Genomic DNA, 9552 nt, shown 5'->3' on the forward strand with positions numbered 1-9552 from the left:
AAGGTTGTTTAAAAGTAAACTTATGAGCAGTTTTCATTTTGCTCTATGGTGTTTCATAATGATGTGTTACAGGCATCTTCAGAAGTTACATGCTGGTTGTGTGTATTGGCCATATGTGTTCTCTAATGTGGACATGTTAAAGCATGGACCCAGCTGAAGAACGCCTGAGGACACTTTGTTCTCTCTTCCAGCTGGTAACTTCTTTTGTAGTAATTTCAGCTTTCTTCTAAGCCTCTGAAATTCCTTTCCAAAATTAGGTCCTCAACTGCAGAGCTCCTCACTCAGCCATGAAATTATTCACCTTTTCTTTTTCTTAAAGCAAATCTTATCTGTTTCTGTCTGTTGCTCCATCTGTCTGTCTAACCTGCTGCTCTGCAGTCTAGAAGGGACTGAAACCTTTTGGGTTGTTTCATATACGTCTTGTACCCTCTTGCAAAGCAGCAAAGCTTTGCTCACCTGAGCCAAACTCATCTGTGATGGTGAAAGTTCATTGACATCAATGATTTTATACAGGGGATGGATTTGATCCACAGTCTTCCCTGGGGACCACTCCAGACACAAAATGTATGTCTGTGCACAATCAGAGGTGGGGAGGAGAATCCAAGGTAAGGTTTTGCAGAGATTGTTCCAGGACAATAGTAAATCATACACTCATTGCTGCGCTGCACAGAATACACTAAAGGAGAACAAGAAAAATGAAGGAACATGCAATTCTGCCCACTTCAGCAGTTAGGCTTTTGTTAGAATACTCTTAAGCAATTACAAAGCTGCCAGGACTGTATTTAATTAAATATATAAATATAAGTACAAAAATAAAACCCAAGCAACACTTACATCATGCCTACAAGGTGTTATTGTTCTGTTTATTTTTTACAGATGGACATTTTGTCAGGGAGAAACTTGCCAAGTGCTGTGAGGGGGAGAGGGAAAGAGACAGAAAAGGTGGTGGAGGGATATAGTGAAAAGAAATGTCAATGCTATGGGAGAAATGGTAGCTCTTGTATTTCAGAAAGGCAAACACACTACAGTGCACGTGTGATAAGGAAGTGTGACTTGAGTTCCCTACTTAAGGCTTTACTGAAATTGCCCAGTACTTACATAAAAACAGATAACAGAGTAATTAGAGCTGGTGCATATAATTTGTCATCCATGGTCTTGAACTTCCTGTAGCTGATATGAATGACCAGATGATTTTTTCTTGTAGACTGTGTGTTTGGGGTGAGTGGGATGGTTTGAACAGAACTGGGTAACAACAAAAACTCTTATTTAACTAGGATCCTATATTTTTAAACCCCAAAATACAAAAGGCATGCCTGCAGATGTTAATACAAGGGGAAATACTCTGCTGCTCTTTCTGAGACAGCTTTTGCACACCTAGAAGCACTCACAGCAGAGGGCACCCCAGGAAAGTATGGGTCTGCTTTGTTGCTGATGGAAGGAGAGTCCAGATGTCGATAATTTCATGAATGCACTACGGCTTTGCCTACACACCTCCGTGTCTGGAGAGGATAACACCCTGTGCTGGAGAGTCTGGGGAGCCTGGGTGTGTCAGATGGGAGTGGGATAGAGTCTGGTCCTGGATTAACAGCAGAACAGCCTTTGCAAGGTGCTGTCTGGCTTCTGGCAGGATCAAGCCCCTGGAAAGATCAAATCCCAGGATCATATTGAATGCTGTTTTCTGAAATGTTATTGTGCTTCACAGATTCTACCAAGGCACGTTTCCTTTTCAGCTGCCACTGCTAGAAAGTATTAGACAGGTATTTACCTGTCCAATGTGCAAAACAATTTTTAATTGCACTGAAATCCATCAGGTACTGTCTGGAAATCAGATGTCCTGCCTCAGTATCCACTCAATTTAGCCAGTGTTGTGATGGTTTCCTTCTGCCCTAGGAGGGAACCAAATTTGCGATCACAACTCACTGATCATTGCTTTGAGGGTATCACCAGTCTGAGGTGACACCCAGGGACAGGAGTCAGTACTTACCTTGAGCAACAGAGGCATTTTGGTCTAGTCTACATGCTGGCTGGGTGCTATTGCAAAGGGTGATGATCACCCCAAACTAATATGGCCTGTACATGAGACTTTCTCATCACTTGTTTTGCATGTGTTTTGCATCCATTCATGATCTACAAGAATGTGAGACTGCAAAGAAAGAAAGCTTTTTTTTAGAGAAGGCAAAAATGTGCACATCGTTACCAGAGGATATGTCTTTTTCAGCCCTCCAAATGGGGAAAAAGAGCGTTTGAGATGAAAGAACAGTTGTATTTTTCTTTTACTTTCTACAAGCTGTGGCTATGGTTTTCAGAAAGGCTAAAGGAATTAGGTATCCATTTCTTTTTCAAGTGAAAATCCAAATCTCTGACCTAAGCCTGTAAGATAAATGTTTTGCTTGCTGTATTTTAACCTCAGAACTGACCATGTGTTGAGTTATCCGTGCTGCTGTATTACCTTAACCATACCATGGTATTCATTATCCTGGTTACAGACACTATGTTAATTTACAAAGAGAAAATCTCAGGGATGTCCGTAAGCTCCCACACAGAGGCACTGGTGAGGAAACAACTTAGCACTGGGTGCTCTCTCTCTATTTTTCGCAGGCTATCTCAGGTAGTGGCTGCAAAATGGAAATACTCAGCCGATAAACACTTGTGAATGGTAGGTGAAGGGAGCTCTCATTTCAGGTGCAAATCCGATAGCTTCCCCTGCGGTTGGAGGGAGAGGATTAGTTCCCTTCGCCACACGTTGCTCATACCTCTGCCCACCCCCCACCTTCAGCATCTATATCCAAACCCTCCATCTGAACCAAAAAGCTATATCCGTCCCTCAGTAAAACATCTTTTATTTGCCAACTTGTTTTTCCCACAGCCTCCCGCTCCCTTTTGTGTTTGCGCTAATGTTCCGAATGTCTACACCGCGTAGCCGATGATTATTTGTGAGACAGAGTGAGTTAATGCAGATTTGCAAGCTGTTCCCATTTGTTAAATGTCAGAAAAACACATGCAAGTCACTGGCTTTAGCACTTAGCTGCCAGCTGGCTCTTCTGAAAGGAGGGGACAAATGACAGTCTATCAAACAGCATGCTTTCAAAGAAAGAGGAGACCTGTTCCAGAACTGCAGCTTCAGAGGCTCTTTTAACAACATAAGCAAAACTGGGAGCCAACCTCATTTTTTCCCCCTGGCTGTAATGAACACATAGCTTAGCTACAGCATTCCCCCACCCACAGTAAAATGAACTGGAATTACAAAGCTTCTGAAAAATACAAGTTTTTTCTCTTTTTCTTTCTTTCTTTCTTTTTTTTTTTTTTTTTTTTCCAAATTTTCTTTCCTTTTTTTTTTTTTTTTTTTTTTTCTTTCTTTTTTATTTTTTTTTCCTTCTTTCTTTCTTTTTGGATAAAAAGTAAGGCCAAACAATGTCAAAAGGGAAAGAAATGGGGTTCTGAGATCAGTCTCAAATCTCAGAAGGAGAGTTCGGGAAATGGTGCCAAATGGAAGTGTTTATACATGGGTAAGTGCCCAGTGTAGATTAACATATTTTAATTATGGGCTCCAGGTTTGCTGTGCTCCCTGAAGAATACATGGTTTAGGCCTCACTGGTGAGCCAATGTAGCCGAGGGGATGTTTTGTTTGCCATGCATGCTGTCGGGAGCTCTGTCCTCAGGATGGGCAGACCGCGCTGGGCAAGCGGCGGTGAGCCTTTCTCCTCTGGAAATGCTGCTTTCTTTGTGCCACCCAACATGCTCCAACTCTTTCCCGGGTGATGTCCACCAGGACCTCCAACATCACCTGCTCATTAGGATGTCTCTGAACAGCTGTCATGTGGTGCTGACTTTTTGTCACCGCTGACAGCGGTGAGATGAAAGCAGGTAGCCAGAGGCTGAAAAACTCTCTGTTTTTTTACAAAGCCCCGAGTCGCCTAGCCCTCTGTTATAAATATGAGGTGTCAGGCTTTGATCCACTGAGTGACTCGCAGCCTTGGGTAGGACCCACTGCACAAATGGCCCCATTCGTCGTCGCAGGACTGTTAGTGTACATTGCCATCATTGTCAAGATATCAAAATCCAGACATGTGGGTTTAGTGCTTCATAATTAACAAGCTGCATTGCTCTAGTGAATGTCTGCTGATTATGCAGTACGTCTCTGAAATGAGTGGTCAGTTCCCAAAGTTTTCTCTGGTTCAAATTCAGTGGCCCAGTGCTTCATGGAGAGATATATAGGGCAAGATCCATCTTTTCTGCTTTGTTACCTGAAGTCAAGCACTGCCTAAGCTAAACAGCCAGGTTCCTTCTCGTAGGCAAATGAGAGACAAAACTCTGAAGAAAGTAGTTCATGCTGGGTAGGTAGACAAGGGAATCCCTGTTGCTTCCCTCTGTCATTGGAGGGAGCCCAGGTGTCTCCAGATGCCTCTAGGCTCAGTGCTACCCAGTGAAATGGGACAAGTGAGATGAGATGAAACCTATTCTAATTATGGACACTGCCGGCAAAGCTCATTGTTCTGTAGCCCATGAGTACATCTCAGCAGCAGTCCCAAGGAAGGAGTTCGGTGCCAAAAGTAGTCTCAGATCATCATCCAAACCACACCTCCTTTCAACTAATGTAGAGGAAGCATAAACTCTCTGGGTGTGTATGCTTTTTCTTTGAAAACATGCCCTGGGCAACCCAATTTGAAAGCAAGGTGGTTAACTTATGTATAAATCCTCGTGAGATCCAGGAATCAGGCAAAATTAAGCCTCTGAATCTGATAGGTACAAGCTGAGCCATCATTGATGTCTTCAAGTTCAGCACATGGCCTTCAGTCAAGGCCCCTTTCAAAGATAAAACAGGTCTATCTATTTAAACAAAAAGTGAGATGTCCCAAGTTCCAGGCTGTCTTCATTCAAAGGAATATGAAATAAGAGACTTCAATTGCACTAAGGTTCTTATTATAGTCTCCAACTTTAGACTTAAGAGGCTCTAAGAGTTATTACTCTGCAGCTGGAGGAATCTAACCCCATTTTGAATTGTGAGTGTTCAGGGTCTTCACAGCTAGATCCACTGAGAGATTTAGACCCACAGAAATTTTGGCACCTAACTGCTATTTGTCTCATCACCTTTATCAACATAGATCACAACTTGGATGTAAGGAGTAACAGAAAATGAAAACACCAAGCAATATCTGCCTGTAGATACAGAGAAGACAGTTGCTATCTGAAAATTTCCTCCACATTAGGTTCTTATTATCTTTTCTTTTGCACCATCAACTGTTCCATGCAATTGTGCTTGGAATCATTCAACTGAAAAGAAACGCTCCCCTGTCCATCTTCCTGGCAGACCTGACCAAAAGCACCTCCTTTTCTCATTCCCTTTCTCAGATCTGGCTGGTGAAGCTTATCAAGCAGAGCATTATAAAAAAGTTACCTCTCCAACTCTCCAAAGTCTGACCCCAAATACTGAGATCACTATTGCAGCAATTTGTTTCAGGTTAGCATATGGCACTGCTACATTTTTTTGTGGCTTGAGAATATTGCTAGGGAAAGACAGCAGTCTAACAAAGCCAAGGCTACTGCAGCTCCACACCCCAGATCCAATCAGTATGGGCATGTATTCACAGCAGACACACACACATATACACATGTATACAGCATATATATATATAATATAAATATATATACAGATCCACACAGATCACAGACAAACACAGAGAGCACTCACATTAACAGTCCACACCAAAAGCCTCATCTCACCCCCTCTCTGGCTGATCAGGATGAAAGTCTGTCAGTGCAAAATACACATATATGTATGTATATACATATATAAATATAAAATACAGATCCTCCAGTAATTGGATTCAGCCACTCAGTCTGCCCGGTAACTGCTCCTGGGTCCCAGCCTTACCAGCTGCTGGCACCTGGATACAGGAGGCGCTTAGGCTGCAGCCACCTTCTAGTTGCTCCAGGGGCACAGACCCCTTGTGTACACCATCAAACACACACACACACACACACACACACACACACACACACACACACACAGAGTGGATCCATACAGGCATGCTGACCAGTTCTTCTTTTTTTACACAAAGCCAGCCATTTTTATCCCCTTTTTACTAAATCTTCTGATGCTGGTCCTCCCGAGCCACCTTGACCTCTGCTTTTCCCACCTTTGTTTTCCTCCCCTAAACATCCCCAAAGAGATCCTGTTCAATTCCCAAATGCTGGTTCAGTGTATCCCATAACATGTCCCTGAACAGTGATCCCTCTCCATCCCAAACTGGTCCAGAGAGCAGCTCCTGTGGGGTGCTGCTCTCACAGGGCAGCTCTGGGAGGGACTGGGGCTAATTTTTTATATATAACCTAAAGGGTTAAATAACCTAAAGCTGAGGGTGAGGGGTGGGGGGAACCCTTAGGTTATTTTGGTTCCTCCCCACTGCTGGGCTCTGTGTTCCTGTGTGTGTGGAGATGAGCCTTTTATCTCACAATCTGACAAATATCTGCTTTCTGTGAGATTTTTTTTGTTGCCTGGGTAGATCCTGCTCTGTCTCCGAGGCACATAAATTGTCATACTCGTTACATGAAGAGCATCAGGGTGAGAAAGCCCTTTCCCTTCATTTTCTTGAACAATGTCAGACTCAGACTTAAGCAGTGAGTGCTGGTAACAGCAGAAATGTGGTTCATGCAGGGAGATCGTGAAACAAGAGCAGTCTAGTAAATAGAGCAGGGTGTACCTAGCAGTGCTCTGAGAGTCCTGGATCAGCTCATGGACTTCTCACCAGATGAAAGTCAGCATCCCCATTTGACAAAAGGGGGTATTACTGCTAGCATTCTCCTAGGGTATCAGAGGTTGAAAGTAATGCTAGCAAAATATTTATGCTACTAGTGTCAGACAAGTAAGCCACTGGTAATATTGAAATCTCATTTCTAAGTGCACACAAGACAGATTTTCCAGGATGCTTAGATTAAAGATCAGCAGATGTGAGGGGGGATTTTCAAAAGTTGTTATGCATTTCATTCCTATTAACTTCAGAAGAAGATAAGCATTATTTTGTAACTTAAGTTGCCACTTATTAGTATCCTTAAAATATCTAGATGTCTTTAGAAATTTCCCTAGGAACTTTTAGATAAAAAGTTCTTCATTTTAAAAGTGAACACTAAGGAACATTTATGTTTAGTTGTTATATTGTTGGTATCATAATGCAATGCTTATCTTTTTTCTGGGGAATGGATATTCACTGACTTGCTGGCTAAACTGGATTCTTGGACACAATAAAGGGCACACTAAACATGGCAGAAGATGTGAGAAGAAACAAAAGCAAAACATGTATCTTGCTTTTGGATTCATCCTGAACCCTGTGTTACCTGCAAGGCAGTTGTGCTTATACACCGGGCAGTCATGAAGAAGGGCTTGTGAATGGAAGCATTATTTTGTTGTTGCTGTTGTTGTTTTACTGCTTCCTCAGTGATTTTTGGAAGTTATCCTGGGCATCTGTGCTCATATTTGCTTAATGCACCTCAGAGTACTGCACATTGAGCCAGCTCTGAACAAGGGGGTTGCAGGACCTCAGTTCACCAGCACCAGGCTAGGATGGCCATCCTGCTCCTGCAGCCAGGGATGGCTTCTCTTCAGACGATGATGCTGCAGTGCAGACACCCAGCTATTTTGGAGCCAATTTAAATCTCTGTCTCACAGTGATGTCTTACACAGAGCGGGCTTATGATTAAAGGCTTGTCCAGAACCCCCAGAAATGGATAGGATGATATCCACTGTGCTTCAGTGAACTCCATCTAAATCAAGAAATTTTCCCCACCTCACTTTCCTTCCTTGAAACAGGGATAGCAACCTTTTCTTAACACAGTACCCGTCTTGCTCAACACAATAGATCCCTAATCATGCAGGGACAGAGAGTGAAGAGGGGAGGGAAGGGCAGATGGCATCATCCTAATGCAAATAATAAATAATCAGAATAATCCCTGCATCAAGAGTTACATTAGGTGCAGATCTGGGGAAAAACACTGCTGTATTCCCCAGGAGCGAGTCAGAGAGGGGGATGTGATATAAAGTGCTCTCAAGATTTTTTTTTTTTTTTTGCTTGTGTTATACTGACGACAGAACAACGTGGGAGGGCAGAGGCAGAAAATTATAGTCCTGGAAACCAACTTCTGTGTTTAAAAGATTTTTGTCAGCATCTCATGAGCTGGGTGACCAAATGCTCACATTGTAGGGGTCTTGTATTCATGATCTGCATCCATATGTCACACACTTAATCAGCGAGGCATAATCGTGGGATAAAGCAGACAGATCTGAAATGTCAATGCTCAGGTAGAAAGAAATCCCTCTTTCTCCTGACTTCTTTAGCTGAGATGTTGAGCACTTGCACTCCTATTGCTGCTTCTTGGTTGGACTGTTTCTATTTCAGCAGTGTCCTCATGCCTGTCATTGCTTGGACCTGGTTCAATAAACACATTAGCCACATCTGAGAGTACAAATATTTCTTCAGAGGCTTAAATGTCTATTTGAACATGTGATTGCAGTAACTGCACGTGCAGTCAGAGTCAGCCCTGTATACAGCATCAGTACTGACATGTCCAAATTTAGGCAAATCACGCATGAGAGGAGGAACCACACTGGCATCAAACGATAGGGAATAGTGGCTGCTTGCATCATCAGGTCTGTCAGAGGTGGTCCAGTAAACAACCTAGGAGGTTGGGTGGGACCGCCAACCTCTTGCAAAAACTCCATGAGGAGGATGCACATCACTGTCTATCATGTGGCCTTCTTGCTCCTGACTGAGGCTGGGGGTGACACCGCTAGCCCTGGTGATGAAGCATCAATACTGGGGTGCCAAGCAGAAAAGGGCCCAAGGTGGCATTTGCTGGTCTATTGCAACCCCAAAATTCACTGTGGAATACCTCCATAGTGCCATCCTACTATGTTGACCCAGGGACAAGGTATCAGATTATTCCAAGGGAAGTGTTGCTGTGAAGATTCCCAATTTGGAGAGACTGATAAAAGTGGAAACTCAGCTGCACTCCTGAAAAGGGGGATTTCTTCTCATGCAGTTTTTTCTAGCTGATACAAGCTTTTGCAAACAACATGAGTTGAGCAAAGTGAGTATTTAATATGTGAAGAATGATTTATAATGTGCTTTACAGAAAAGTTTTCGACAAATCTGAATTCTCTATTAAAAGCTGCTTGCTTCATTACAGAGCTACCAAAATAGGCAAAGAAAATATTCCTTGCTTATCCCAAGACTCCTTAACTCCTGACAATTTTAATAAATCAAGGAACATTTGTAAGTACTAAATGTTAAATGTGTATTCACAGTTAATTTTTAATCAACTAACAACGGTGATGTGTTAATTGAATGCCATTAAGAAACCATAACTTGATGCATTAGCTATTTTCCTATGCAGGGGAACTTTTCCCAAGGCTTTTAGTTGTTACCCAGGCTTCTTGTGGGAGAAAAAAAAAAAAAAAAAAGAAAAAAAAAAAAGTTTATTTTAAATGTGTTTAGACCTGGACTGTTCAAACCCTAAAATCGAGCCAAGTTCACAAGGTTCTCTGAGGTTCATAGTTTT

This window comes from Anas platyrhynchos, chromosome Z, assembly GCF_047663525.1.
Source record: "Anas platyrhynchos isolate ZD024472 breed Pekin duck chromosome Z, IASCAAS_PekinDuck_T2T, whole genome shotgun sequence".
Classification (NCBI taxonomy): Eukaryota; Metazoa; Chordata; class Aves; order Anseriformes; family Anatidae; genus Anas; species Anas platyrhynchos.